Raw genomic sequence first — 16,300 nt, forward strand, 5'->3', positions numbered from 1 at the left:
GTTCTTAGAATTATTTTTTGAACTAACTGATAACAAAGAAGCTTATTTTTTTCAAAAATCTCAGTTGATTATCAAAGTAAATCATAAACATTTAGGGCCACCAGTATTCCATCTGTAGTATAAATTCTGTTATCGTATCCAACATAAATAGATTTTGTGCAGTGTGTAAGTTTTATGATTGTATAGCCATAAAGAGAAATTTCGCTTATAAGATTTTTGCGTGTATTTAATGCTATATCAATAAATGCCTTTTTATTCATTCCGTTTAAGAACCCCATTGGACAATCTTGAAAAATCTCCCCAAATAATTGCCATAGATGGTCAATACTAAATCGCGAAGCATGAGATTCGATCATTTCTTTAATACAATTATGGATGGGGATTTCTGGGTATATTTCATTTATAAAGGTTAGATAGGAAGAATCTTTATTAATGATTGATAAAAAATCCCTGCATTTTATTGTTGTTATGCTTTTATATTGCCAAATGAAATGACATAGTTGTTTAAATTTACAAAATAAATTATATGTTTTTAGAGAACCCTCCTTTAATGCCATGTCATACAAACCACTATGAATTTCGGTAGAATTTAATCCAAATAACGAAAATAAAGTTTGTCGTTCATCGTGGTCAAAATGAACTCGTAGTTTCTGTTGTGAAATTATATTGTATTTTGGGTGAAATAAATGAATTAATTCTGATTGACTAAGTAAAGTCATGGATGGTATTACATGTAGACAATCACCATCAAAATCTGCATTATTTCCTTCTACGATGGATGTAGATATACCCATACATGGATACTGCCAAGTAGTTTTGACGCTATGAAATGTCATACTTCTCAAATCTAAGGTTGGGTAACGGTGACAGAGAACATATTTAGGACATCATAGTCTACAATATATATTATACGGCAAAATACATTCGTGAGCATCTAGCTGAAATCTGGGAACGATTACAAGTCTGGCAGATCTAACATATCTTCTATTACAACAGATTGTTCTAAATATATTATTTTTTCCTCCACCCCCTCTTGATATTATAGATCCATATTTAGTTTTAATATTTTTTATATCAACTTTAGGATCAATGAGTTTTTTAAAGAAGGATATAGTTTTATTCATTTCAATAAAAAAGGCCATAGGGGGTATGATTTTTTCTTTGTTATTATTATCTGGCACAATTACTTTGATTGAATAGTTTAAGACGTCGGGTTCATAATTCAGTTCGTTTTTTTATTTCTCAGACAAAGAATCGTATATTCCTATTATTTTGTTTGATATCTGTAATGGTGATGATGAAGGATATGCCCGATTATTACTGTATTGATATGATTTATTTGTTTGCCGTTGTTGGTATTGCTTTTTAAGATGATGTAAAAATTCTTTATAAAAAGGTTGATATGTTATCATGCATTTTTTATTTTGATATCCTAAAATATTGTAAAATGTCATTTTATTAAATTGATAGTTATTACAATCAATGTTCTTGGTCTTAAATGTATTAAAGCAATTAAAACAGGAAATAATTTTCGGGGTAAAACTTGTGTTATTATACTTATCTTTTTTACAACACAGGAAGCAATTGGAATATCGGCATCTAGGACATACAATAATTGCAATTTTCATTATTTTTTTCATACAAGATTTAGTGATCATATTTTTTTTTTTGTGAATTTCAAAGATTTATATCGATCATGATTATCATATTTTTCATTGGGGGTAATACTATTTTGTGTGTATGAACAATTATTTTTTTTATTAACAATTGTTTCAGCAATTTCGAAATAAGTTTCAATAGATATCGTAGGCATTTTTAAATGATAATGTTTATTATCACCACTAGTTGTGGTTAAACATTTTCCTATAATCACCCCATCTATCACTGCAGATGTGTTTTTTTGTTTTTTGTTGGGAAATAACCAATTGATGTTTCCTTTATTATATTCCATTGAAATATATAATGAAATATATATTATGATTGTTTATTCCACCCAATTAAAATGGGGTATATATAAAAAAATATTTTTGATAAAAATAAAAAATGAAGATTAGTCAAAATATAGTTTATATAATTAATATAATTTTACTGTGTATTCTAGGTATAAGGGTTTTATGTCCTCTATATATTTTCCCCAAATATTATAGAGATGCTAATACTAATAATTATATTGAAATATTAAAGAAATATGAACGCCATTTTATGCCAGCTGAATTTGTTTTAATATTATTATTAGTCATTCTTAATGGTGTATATGTGTTTAAGCCTTACATTAACAATAAAAATGACAACGATGCTGTGACTGATATATAAATTTATTTGCTTTATAAAGTATTAGATTAAAGGGCCTGAATTCATCAAAGCCGGTTAGGATTAAAAAACATTATAATGTTTACCGCAACAATATTTATTCACAAAAAATATAAAAACACGTTGTAATAATAAAATTCCATTTTGCTAAAATAATAAAATATTTTAAATATATCAAAATCTTTCAAGCCCAACATTTATTTCATTTATAAGTAAAATGTTATTATAAAAGATCAAAACTTTTTTCTTTACTAGGTGCCATATAATTTGGAATTTCACAATATTTACCAATAAAATTATTTGGACAAGCACATTCAAACGTTCCGAGTCCACGAATATTATAATAATTATTTATTTTGGGAATAGGTTCGCCACCATTAAGACAAGCTGACATTATTGAGTTTTCCTTGATATACTTATATGCACATACACCAGAAGAACAAACGGGGATAGTTTTTACATTCTCAAAGTTTATTGGCATACAAGTTTTCGCGCAATCTATATCTTCCTGACAATGAATTATAGAACTATTACAGTTCACAATTTTTTTTTCTGATGATGATAAAGATTATGGTAACTGGGTAAGGGGCATTCCATCAAAATAAACCTTTAAACTTGAATTTTTATTTGAATACAAAAAAGGCCTTTTATCATTCACACCAACAAAAATTATATAAATATTAAATAATAATATTATGGCCCACAATAAAAAGGAGAATCTTAACTGTTTTAGCATTTATATTTTTTAAAATAGATACGGTTAATTTGATCATGCTTATTGATGTTACTGGATATGAAAACCATAACCACAATACTTTATGGAAAAAAAACGTCTTTGTTTTGCCGTGTAAAAAATGCATGGAAACAGACAAAAACGACGGAACTTTAGAAATGTTTTTGAGATTCAACATAACTCATAAACTAAAAATAGAACAAGATAATTATGATATTCTATTTAAAAAATACCCAGATATTAAATTTAATCTTATATATCAATCTGATTTGGCCAAAGATATAAACGGAATTTGCAATGAAAATGATTTGGTGGGATTTTTTTTACAGATGCGTTTAACTTTGGGGATTGGATTTTATTGGCCAAAATTAAACTTTTATCCTTCAACGCAAACCCATTTTTTAGTTCCTATTTTAAAAGACGGAAAAATGTGGCAATTGCTGCTTAAAAAAATACTGGACTTTAGAGATGAAACTCCCGTTGATATAAATCAATGGAATAATTTTATTCCTAATCCCATTCGATGTTTATTTTGTAATGATTATCCACGAGATTTTTACCCTGGAAATTTTATTGTAAATCAAAATATTTTGTATACCAAAACATTTGTATGGGTTGATAAACGGAAATTACACAAGAGAAAAAAGAAACAAATGATAATAATGTATAGTAAAAATAACAAAATATTAAATTGGCCCTTTTTAACAAAATATTGTGGAGTCATTAATGAAATGAATACCATAAATACTTTGGGTAACATGGCATTTTTTACCCCGGGTAAGATATTTACTGCCTTTTTTGATATCATTATTTCAAAGTTGTTAAAAATTCGGATTCATAATAATATCGTTGAAAATTTAAAAGATTATTATAAGAAAAAAGGAAAAAAAACAACATTTAAAGCACTAGGCATAGGTGTTAATGATTTGATACAAATGCACCGAATATGCAAACGAAAAAAGAATTATGACATTATTTTAAGTGGTGATCAGAAAGTTATTATTGTCTCCAGAAAAACCATTAGTACTAGTCCTACTACTACTACTACTACTACTACTACTACTACTACTACTACTACTACTACTACTACTACTACTAATAATAATAATAATAATAATAATAATAATAATAATAATAATAATAATAATAATAATAATAATAATAATAATAATAATAATAAAACAAAAAGAGCATCCAAACATAAAAAACATCATCATCATCATCGCCCACCACCAAACAAAAAACAAAAATTATTGTCTATCAATAACACCAGTGACAGTAAAAATGATAATGGGTGCTTATCAGCAAATGAAAAAGAAATCACTTTAATGGGCGTCTTGACCAAAACTGGTAATGATTTAAATTCTGCACTAGATAACGAAGAAACCACAGAAGCCATAATAAAGTGGCTCCATTTCCCGAAATCCCCAGTTAATGATACTAATATTATAAGCAACCTATCACAAACCATAAAAAGAGGAGAAATTGACATTGCTATATCACAGACTAGTATTCTTAATAAAGATTATGTAGTTTTAGATAATAATAAATATACAAATGAATTTGATGATTATAACGCCAGAGGAGATAATATTTCCTTTGGGTGGACGGGAAAAACTGACGAAAGAGAGAGTAATAATAATAAGAATGCGTTTATAAATAACAATAATAATCTTGATGTGCATAGAATTGGGAGATTTACAAGAAACGCCCCCACAAATTCCTTTTACAATATTTGCGGAATAGCTTGTTCACTTCAAAAAGTTTTAACCAAAGATTCTAAAACGAAAGAACCCAAATATATAACCAATAGTGAAATAGGTTTCATTGATTTAGTAAATACATCAGACACCCCCAAAAACTGTGGATTGATACTGGAATGTGTGATTGATACAGTAATATCAACATATAGTTTAACAGTTGGAGAAAATATGCATAAATTATTACTAAAGCTTTTTTCTGATTGTCAAAAAGTTGATAATCCAGAATATTTGGAAGAATTAGATGAAAACTATCAGTACATTTGTGCCAACCAAGTGTTATATAAGTTTTTTAGGAAAACACCAGAAAATTTATCACACCAACAAATAATGTACATAACATCTCAGTTTGGTATATTTAATTACTTTCGAATGATGCAATATGCATTAAAAATAGAAGTACCTTTTATAGAACTTATAGATCAATCAAGAAATATATTTTGGGAGTGTACCAGTTTTGAAGGTACGTTATTCAAATTACACAGAGATGGGCTTTTTTATTCACCAACCGAATTTCTATATTTACAGCAAGATATTATTGATGATGAACAGTTAGTGGGTTCTTTGGGGTGTACAACAAATTTATGGGTTGGAGAAAGGGGAGAAAGAATTGAAAATATATTTGGTCCCTCTATTAGAATAACACCACACCCTAACAAATGCCATTTACCTCGCACTGGACACGCAGCATTTTCAGCCAAGAATTTTGTAGGAACCCTAAGAAATTCCTTATCAATAGGCCAATTACACCAAAAGAATTTAACCGTGGCTTTTCAAAATACAAAATCATATCCTTCGGAAATTATTGATATTGCAGGATGCTACCCCAAAATATTGGTTGCATCTGGATTTAATAATCAAGAAGATGGGATTGTTATTAGGAAAGGGGCAATAGAATCTGGAATGTTTTCAGCAACATTTTATGAAACTGCTGCTGTTAAGATGAATTATAATTATAATGCTTCTGACGAAAACCCATTCCCAATAGAATTTATACCCATGATTACAAAAGGTACAATACTAAGAAAGGGGCTTCAAGTTGGTATATTTAAACTGAAAAATACTTGTAGTCATATTAATAGCAACCTAAAACTTTCAATTGAACTTTTTTCCAGTGAACTAAAAGTAATAGAAATCACTACTGAGGGGGGATAGGGATGCCTAGAAAGTCCGATATCTTTGTAGATAAATTTGAAAATGTTGTAATAAATAATAATAATATAGGTAAAGACTGGATTTTATCGGTGATTTGGGAAGGACGGGGTAATATTATGGACGTGGACGACCCAACAAATGATTATTTTCACAATTTGGTATGTTCATCAAAAGAAAGGGCCAAGCTTCGAAGGTCATTGGCTTTTCAATCTCAAAACCCAAACTATCAGAAATATCGTTGCGAAATGATTCGCTGCGATAACATAGATATATCACAGTATATGAAGTTATATCTGACATATGCGAGTTTATTCACACCATCTATAGGTGATAAATTACAAACAACAACTTCAAATAAGGGTGTTCTCTCTGAAATTATTTCAGATGAAAATATGCCGTTTGTAATAATCAATCCTAAAAACGAGGGGAAAAAAAACACACACACAATAATGCCAGATCTTATCATTAATCCTCAATACCTGAAGAGACAGACTCTAGATAATATATTTAATACTGGTGAGATGTTAAAGAAAGAACACGAAAACAAAACATCGATTCCATATATGAACAACTGTTTTGAATTTAATATAGAAGATTCTAAATATTATTTGGAGTTGGGAGATTTATATGCTAGTGGAATACTAATAAATCCTATAACGGGACTTCCTTATTTGACCGCCGTAGAAGATGATACTAGGGGCGTTGATTATCCCTATTATGAATATTTTGATGTAGATGACGGATTTACATACACTAGAAAATTAGAAGATTATGATCATATTAATAGGCTATGTTATAAAACTACTAAAGCCACCATCTATAAAACGCGATATTTTCTTGTTCATAACCATAAATCATCTCTCATGATGCAATGTTCTCATCCAGATGATATCATAAGAACAAAGTTTTCTGGTACACCAGTGAAAGGAAAACGAGGAGGGTTTGCAACGGGCCCACAAGAACAAATGACAATTGTGGGCCTTGGAGCTGAACGCCTTAATTACGAAATTTCCCAATTTAGATCTGATTTTTTGGAATTTCCAATCCAACCCACCAAAGACGAAAAAACAGAAATGAGCGATGAGATTATCCAAGGTTCAAAAACACTACAAAGGGTTTTTGATGAATTTAATCAGTATGAAAATATTGATTTATCATTAAAAATATCAAAATTAACTCATATGAAGAAAAAATCAGAAACACTCACCAGTTAAATGAATTTCGTTTTTTATTTTTATGATATTATAGTTCATTATAACAATAAAAGAATCACCGGGGGTGTATTTAGAAATAATGCATTAGAAAAATATATTCGAAGCTGAACCAGACGACTACAGTTATTTTGATGAGTATTGGAGTGGAAGACCAAGAGAATTCCCAGAACGGGAGAACGAGAGGAGTGAAAAGACGACCCATGGAAACAAGTGGACTAGCGAAACACTTTGGTTATATAATAATAATGACATTAGGGGCAAAAGTAATACAAAGAAGACTATATATCCAATTCTAATTCCAGAAACCAAACCGATTGATACTCTGACTCTATTCCAATCTTACTTATTCGCTAACATTACTAAAATAAAATGAAATTTACTACCCACGTAGAATATACTGGGTATATGGTTTACATTTTATCACCGATATAGCACAAGATACTCACTTTATGTTGTAAAATAAAAAATGGAATACATAACACTTATTATTATAAGCATTATAATAATTTTGTTGGTGACTATATTTATTTTGTATGTCTATACAGACTATGCTGTAAGGTATGATTATGCTAGGAGACGTGAGGAGAAAAGAAAGAAAATCGTGGATAATTCGTAGGAGGGGAATTTAACATTGCCTTATTTGACCGCCGTAGAAGATGATACTAGGGGCGTTGATTATCCCTATTATGATGTAAAGTTTGTTAGTGCGCCTTCTTGTTAGTAGGGGTATCCTTGGATTTAAAGCGTTTTGGTTTTCCATGTGGATGGGTATTTGATGAAAACGTAATGTTGTTAAGTTTTTTTTTTTGAAGCCTCGTTCTTTTAGCAACGGGCTCAAATAGTGTCTTCTCTTTATTATGTTTCAGAGAAACGCGTCTAGCTATTGAGTCTTCTGTATCATCGTCAGTTTCTCTATTTTTTCTTTTAAGGTTGAGATTTATATCTAATTGGACGATTTCTTCTTTTTGATGTTGGTTTGAAGTCGTTTTCACTGGGGGAATATCCTTTACTTCAACTTTGTATTGATTCGAGGGGAATTCCCCCTTTATGGTGGTTTCCTTTACTTCAAAAATCTTCTTTTCTTCATCTTTGTATTGATTAGATAAAACTTCTAGAATCCATAGATTCACTGCCTCCTCTGCCCCAAAAGTCTTCTTTTTTTCTTTTTTTGTGTGGATTCGAGGGAAATTCTTTTTTTATTTGTTTAAGAACCTTCTTTACTGGGTTTATGTTTTCTTCGTCTTTGTGTTGGTTTGTAGTAATCTTCACTGGGAGAATTTTTGTTTTGATGTTGACACCTTCTTGTTCATGGTTTAAGAATTCCTCCAATTCTTGAAAATGATCATCTTCCCCCGACTTTGAAAAATTTAGATAATTTTCAATATCCAGAAAAGGCCAGAAACTATCATGTTCCAAATCTGTAGTATCCCCAAAGAGTAAAATATTTTCAAAATCATTATCTATTTCTTTTTTGGGGGTACAGATTTTATTTTTACAATATGGACATTGCACTTGAACCATTTTCATTTTTACAAATCTTGTAATATGGTGGTGGTAGTTGAACTGATCCAGTCTAAGATACAACTAACCAACTGAAACCTTCCTTGGGCTGGTATATATATACTATGTGATTACACCCCCCCCCCATCCCCATCCCCCCATCTAAGACAGATGAAGCATATAAATAATGGACTGAGATACGATTATGCCCAGTACAGCTTCAACCTCCGGTTGGTGTTTATTCTTTTGGTTCTGATCTTGCAACAGAAGGGTATCAATATAAAAGAACCCAAAAAGAATGTTTTTTAACATAAAAAACATAACACAAAACGATGAATTGGTTTGTTTGCGAGAAAAGAGCAAACAAAACCTATCATCACCATTCAACCCAATTCTTTTCCACGGAGAAGATATGGACACCTTGAAAAAAATCATTATAAACACTATAATGACAGGAAAGGTTTCTGATCTCTATTTATGGTGCATTAGAGAAATTCATCTCATTAATATATTAAACGTAAACAGAAAAAACAATTCAAGAATGAATTCCATACTGAATTTCTTACAAGGAAAGGCCCTAGACCTAATTTCACCAAGAGATACAGTTTCTCTATATTTTTTTTTTACATTTTTAAACACATACAAAGAAAAAAATTATAGAGATATTGAGTTTCTAACCAGGGCCCATACTATTTTTCTATTCGCCTTAAAAGCCCAAGTATGTTGTGATTTACAATTGGCTGCATCTAATCAAATACCAGAAATTACCGACAAAGAAAATTATGAGAAAAAAATTTAACGACTCTCTTGAAGTTGGTAATCGTTTTGAAGCTGTTCAATATTTGGCTGTTGTTTATAGAAATTTTATGGGCTTAGAAAATAATGAGGATATTTCTTCCGTGTGTCTAGATAATAAGAACACACGGAAGAATGAATTCATAGAGTGGTTCCGTCCCATCATAATTAAGAAAATTCACAGCGTAGAAACCGAATCATTAGGATGCTCAAGTAAAAGGGTTTTGGAATTATCCTGTGTAAAGAGGCTTCATTATTTCAGAGACCGACCATATTTTTATGGACCATTTAAAGTCCTAATTTCAATAGTAGAATCATTGATGGCTTTTAAATTGGACCCAAGAGCAATGTATTCCGTAAATTATGCGTCGATTCAGTTTTTTGACAAAATCCACCCCATTGAAATGAACCAAGAGTTTTCTTGGAAAAACGACCATCAATTCATAGAAAACTACACTTGCACAAATAAACCTTTATGTCATCCAAAATTCTTGGATACTTTCTGGGAAAATCCAAGTTGGAGGAAAAATCTCCACACCACCTTGAATGTTGTTAAAAAGAGACGACGCTCATCATTGTCATGAACAATGACAAAAAAAAACAAAAGTGGATGGCTAATAACATCAAATTGATCGTAGAAACCCAATACTGATTAAACGACGAAGATTTGGACCTACAAATCATGAAAAAGGCATTGTTCCTGCTAAACTCATAAGAAAGGAAAAGCATTCTACATTTTTTATGACTGTAAACTGTTTCTCGTTGAAATATTATACAAGACAAATATTTCCAGTATTGTGTCATATTACTTATTATTTAAAACCATCCTTTTCTTTTTAGAATAAAATATTTTTATATTATATATATATTATTTTTTGGTTTAAAAAGAATAAAGTGTTTATGGTTGGTTATACACAATTCTTCATTTATCCATTAGTCTTAACTACTATAATCAAATATTGCAATTTGAGATACACTGAGGTTATTGAAGATGTATCACTAAAAGATAAAAAAATGAAGAAAAGAAACCATATTAACTTCAACGATGACGATGATAATGATTACTCTTCATCAGAGTGTATGAATATTGGTGGCGTATATGAAATATTGTTTTCCTTTATATTATTTTTTTGGCTTTGGTTATTTTTAAAAAACCACACAAAATATATAGAACATTTTTTAATAAAAAAAAACTGATAGATAATAGATTTAGTACAATATATATTATAACTCGAATTTTTTAAAAATGATTGGTTGCTTTTAATTCTACAAATGAGGTATGTTTCATTGCCAGGACCAAAAGTAATATCGTATAATGATTCATTCATTTTTTAATAAGAATAACTCCTTTTTTTCATAAACAAAAGTTGTGTTCATGCATTATATTTTGTCTCAGATCCAATATAATTGTCAAAGAAGAAGGACTACCAATTACGCTGATGTGAATACCAACAAACAGACCACCGAAGATGACGAAATGTAAAAAAGCATCATCATATCCAGTTCGTCACAAATTTAACCAGAAACTGCGTTATCGTTCTAGTGCCACAGTTTTCCTCGCATTCCCAAGTTCTAGTTATAAAAGAAAAATGAGAATTTGGGAAAATGTTCACGAATTCTTCAACATAAATCGTGTCAAAGGCTGGGAAAATATTCCCGAAGGCAATTATATGTTGTCGTTGGTTATTGCCGTTGACATTGATAATTTTTATACAAAAAACAAGAGACTCAAACACTCAAAATATAGGTTTACGGCGACGGCTATACAAAGTAAAAAGAAGTTTAAAGGTGGTGTTTTGAGTTATCATGTAGTTGAAGACAACCAATTGGTGGATAAACTTTATTTACATAAAATTCATCAAACTGGTTTAACAGTATTAGATAATCTTAAAAAAAATAATGTAATTCGATTATATTGGAATAAAAGAAAAGATGTATTTGAAAACATCAAAATTATTCCAGTTTGATAATCTTTGTTCATGTTTTGGAATAGATGTTTTTTAAAAAATATTCCAGTTCAATATTCTTTGTATATATATATATATATATATATATATATATATATATATATATATATATATATATATATATATATATATATATATATATATATATATATATATATATATATATATATATATATATATATGTGTTATTTGTTCAATCAATTACCAAATTTTCCAATAACTAGCTAGGACTTTTTTGCAACTATGTTAAGTGTAAAAGATTTCATTTGATAAATATCAAAGGGGAAATCTTTTAATTCCCCTTATTTGAAGTTGAAGAAATTTTATTTGTTAATTAAGGATTTTGTTTACTTTTGTTTAGTGTAATCTATATTTGTTCCATTTCATATATATATTTTCAGTGACTTTCATTTTTTTGGGAGAGTCGCTGTATGTCATTTTTTTATTATAACAAACACTTTTTTTCATTCTCAATTCATATATTTATATTTTGCTTTACTTTTTGTAAAATCTAAGCAAGCAGAGAATGGAGGAAACATGATACATATACGTTTCCCACAAAATGTATTTACAGATGTAATTAGTACTTTATCAATGTATCCTTGTTTTGTAATTGGATTGTTGCGACAAATAAAATGTTATTCTAAAAGATCAAAACTTTTTTCTTTATTAGGTGCCATAGAATTTGGAATTTCGCAATATTTACCAATAAAATTAGAAGAGTTTCTCATCTACCTACCTACCTAAATTAATATTAATAATAATAAAATTGTTTCTGAAGTTCTTCGGTAATGATATAAAATAAAAAGGAAAAACAAATCCTCGACGCCTGTAATAAAACTATGTCCCCAGAGATTTCAATATAGTTGTTGAGCCGTTTGAGCTCTTCTTTAATGAGGAAATTCTCGCGTACACAGGAAAGAAAATAAATATGTCAGTGTACTACTGCTTGACAAAATATATATATATATATATATATATATATATATATATATATATATATATATATATATATATATATATATATATATATATATATATATATATATATATATATATATATATATATATATATATATATATATATATATATATATATATATATATATATATATATATATATATATATATATATATATATATATATATATATATATATATATATATATATATATATATATTACGAGTTTTCTTTGCGCCAGCTGGATAAATTCATCAATCGTAGTTTATACCTTACTTTCATCCAGCTGGTCACTTAGTTTATGCAAAATCGTGCCACTTATACTTGCAAGATATTCATGATTTACATCAGCATATGCCTGATGAAGATTTTGTCAAGTTTACAAAGAAAGGATTTTTTACAATCGGGCGCTCAAACAAGAATTGGGCTGGTCTATGGTCAGATTTTACTGTTGAACAAACGCTAATGAGGACGATGAAGACCCCAGGAGGGCTGACACATGGGCGAGTTATAACCGATAGTGTATTGAGTCGGTGGATTCTTGGCATGCCAGATATATGTGAAATGTGCACCAAAGTCACTAAGGAGATTATGTCACTTGCAACTGGGATAACTGGTGATAATAAAATAAACTGCTACAAAAGCTATGAAATTGGATTGGAGTCTATGAATGCCATAACTGGACAAGTTTTCGGTGAGGTAAAATTGAAGTGAAAGAACCGTGTGTTACCTCTGGAAACAATAAACTCAAGTGTCACAATACGAGAAGATATTGATTCTGTTGATACAACTCTTCTGTTTCAAAGAATAATGCATACATTAGACACTAGTACTGCTGATCTGCAAGATTATTTTCAGTACGAGCTTGCCACATCAAACAGTATTACCACACAAAGGCAGTCATTGTGTTTGATGGATACGGTGTATCAAAATCTAGTACAAAGTATACAGAGAGATCACGCACATTGCAAACTACTGATACAATTTTTTACCCTAACACCAAAGTATGTGTAGTCAAGAAAAAATCCTATTAAATGAGAATAACAAACCGCGATTTATCAGCCTGCAGTTATTAATTATACAGACAACTAGCTATACGAGAGTTTGAAGGAGACTTTGTAACAAAAGAAGCAAAGCTCAAGTTCAACGAAATACCTGAAAACCAGGCTATTGAACATGTTAACAATGCAGGCAAGGTAGCTGGAGGGCTGGTGGGGATTATAAAACAGACACCGGCCGTGACAGATGGGGCCTAACTTTCAATGAGAGAGCTCAGCTAACCAGAGATACTAAGACGATGTTTAATGTAGCTGGCAATGAAAAAGCCGATGATGAGCGTGAATTTGCACATTAAGATTTTGGTTCCAAGAGAATGAAGCAAGACCAAGATAATGTGCAAAAGCTCATTGACCTGTTCGAGATTCGCAATCCATTTGATCGCAATTCCTATGAACTGGTCTCAATTACAACTGGTGATATTGCAAGTGAAGTGGTTACGAATGACCTGCGTGCTGAAGTTACAGGGAAGCAAATTGTGTCAGAGTTTGTGGAGAACAGGTTCACTAAGAAGACAACAGGTTTTCACGACAGAATCAAATCAAAGAATCTTAAAACGTTTGAGAGCATGTACACTGTGGAAGTCAATGTTGAATAAGAAATAACTGATGCACTAAAGGCTAACAGAAAACCACTCCCGCGTGTGGTGACAGCAATGCAAGCAGGCAGAGATATTGACATGAACAAAATGTTGGAGCAAGAGATTTGTGCAGTGCCACTTTCTCTGGCAGTGCCTGATGGCAGACTGCGTCTACCTCAGAACAATCAACAAAGCAGACCTTGCCAAGATTCTCCAACAAGGCTTGCCACATAATGTTACGCACTGTCATTGATGGAATGGCCATGATCCAGGTACTAGGAAATAGGATGAACGCTAAAACTCTCAGCGAATGGGCCAATGCTGTTGCTGATTATGTCAGTCGCGTGTTTTCCAACAGATGTTCTAGGATTGACCCTGCCTTTGACCAGTACAGGAAGAAAATAATCAAGTCAACAGCTCAAAGTCAAAGTACGAGGCAAGAAAGCAATCAGATGAGACGTGCAAACAAGTCAATCCATGGGGCAGTAGGATAGATTCATCTCCGTAGATGAAAACAAAGCGAGCTTGGCTAATTTTCTATTCCTAGAGTTAGCAAACAAGCTCCACAATCATGAAGGAGGGGAGCTGGTATTGAATGGAGGATTCACGGACCTTGCAAAAGTGTGGACATCATCTGCTGAGCATGAAGAGGCGGACATTAGGATTCTTCTCCATATGAAGGATGCAAGTGAACAGGGATACCCACAAACTATTAATGTGAGCCGAGACACCGATGTTTTTGTTCTCCTTCTTGCCTCTCAGCCACAGCTCAGCCCCCTTCTCTGGATGAAAGCCGGAATGCCTAAAAAGTAACACTTTATTCCTGTTTATTCCATCAACATCACAGATTCGCAGATAGCATGACTTCTCACATTTCATGCTGTAACAGGTTTGGATAGTACAAGCCAGTTTGCTGGAATTGGGAAGCCCTCTGCATGGGTTATCTTCCAACAAAACTCACAGCTTCTGCAGAATCTCGGCAAGGAAGACTTTCCAGATGAGAATATGATTGCTGATACAGAGTCCTTTGTCTACAAGCTGTATGTTCTCAATAGCCAAGAAAACGCCATCCACAAAGTCAGGTGTGATCTATTTCTTGGCTTGACCAAATCAATTGAGAATCTTCCTCCAACCCGTGATGCTTTGATTCTTCACATCTGGTACGCATATTATCTGACCCTAGTGTGGAGAAGAACCTTGGAAGCTGAACCACATCTTCCCGCCTCTGAGGAAAGTGGGTGGGAACTAGTGGTAAAAGAAGGTAGTGAGATACTTCGGCCACAACTGATGACTGGGAATCGAATCACTGCATTCTGTTTGGGGCTCACAACATGCAAATGTCGAGCAGTTTGTGCAACTCGACGTTACAAGTGTACACATAATGGACTTGGATGCACACAAGCATGTGAATGTAAAAGCCTTTGCAGAAATCCATTTACTGTTCAAGTTCAATTAGGCATTAGTGAAATGTTTGTTTGTTTCTTCGTTTCCTTCAATACACGTAGTGATTGTTTTGCTAAGTCTATTTTTCAGATCATTAACCCTCATTTAATTTTTACCCCATTTTCTTCGTTTTCCTCATAAAACTGGCAATAATAATAATACGAACTTTTGTGGTCCAAAACAAAAATAAAGTACATAAACATGTTTTTCCAGTTGAAATGTGATGTAATTGTCACAAACATAACAAATTTCTGTCCATTACAACCTATAGTATGAGTAAAACAAATTCTGACGGCGGCCATCTTGGAAACTGTCATAGTGGCTGTACCATCCACATTTACAATGTCCAACAAGCTGAACTAGACTTCTCCATGCCTTCACACTTAAAAAAAAACACTTGTTGCATTATTCTAACATGAAATTAGCTGCGAGCGATTTTTTTAAGCTAAATACAGAGTTCGGCTACCTGACTATATGATTCTATTCAGAATCCATAAATATATAACACCGAACATCTGCGAAAAAAAATGGTCTCGAAGAAATACTTGGCATAAAAACAAGGAGAGAAATAGATTGAACTCAGAGAATGACATCAATTGCGTCCTTACAAAACTCTCTCCTAACATTACTGAAATTATCTCAAACTTAACTGGTTATTTTTCACAATGCATGCTCCTCGTACATCATCTCCTAGCCTTAAGACACGGGCAAAGGATTCCGTGCTGTACAATGGTGAGCAGCACTGAACCAAGAAAGGAGACCAGCGTCACTCAAAATGACGCGAATGTTCTCGACACACAAAATACATTTGCAATGTGCGTTCTGT

The sequence above is a fragment of the Palaemon carinicauda genome, chromosome 12 (assembly GCF_036898095.1).
Source record: "Palaemon carinicauda isolate YSFRI2023 chromosome 12, ASM3689809v2, whole genome shotgun sequence".
Classification (NCBI taxonomy): Eukaryota; Metazoa; Arthropoda; class Malacostraca; order Decapoda; family Palaemonidae; genus Palaemon; species Palaemon carinicauda.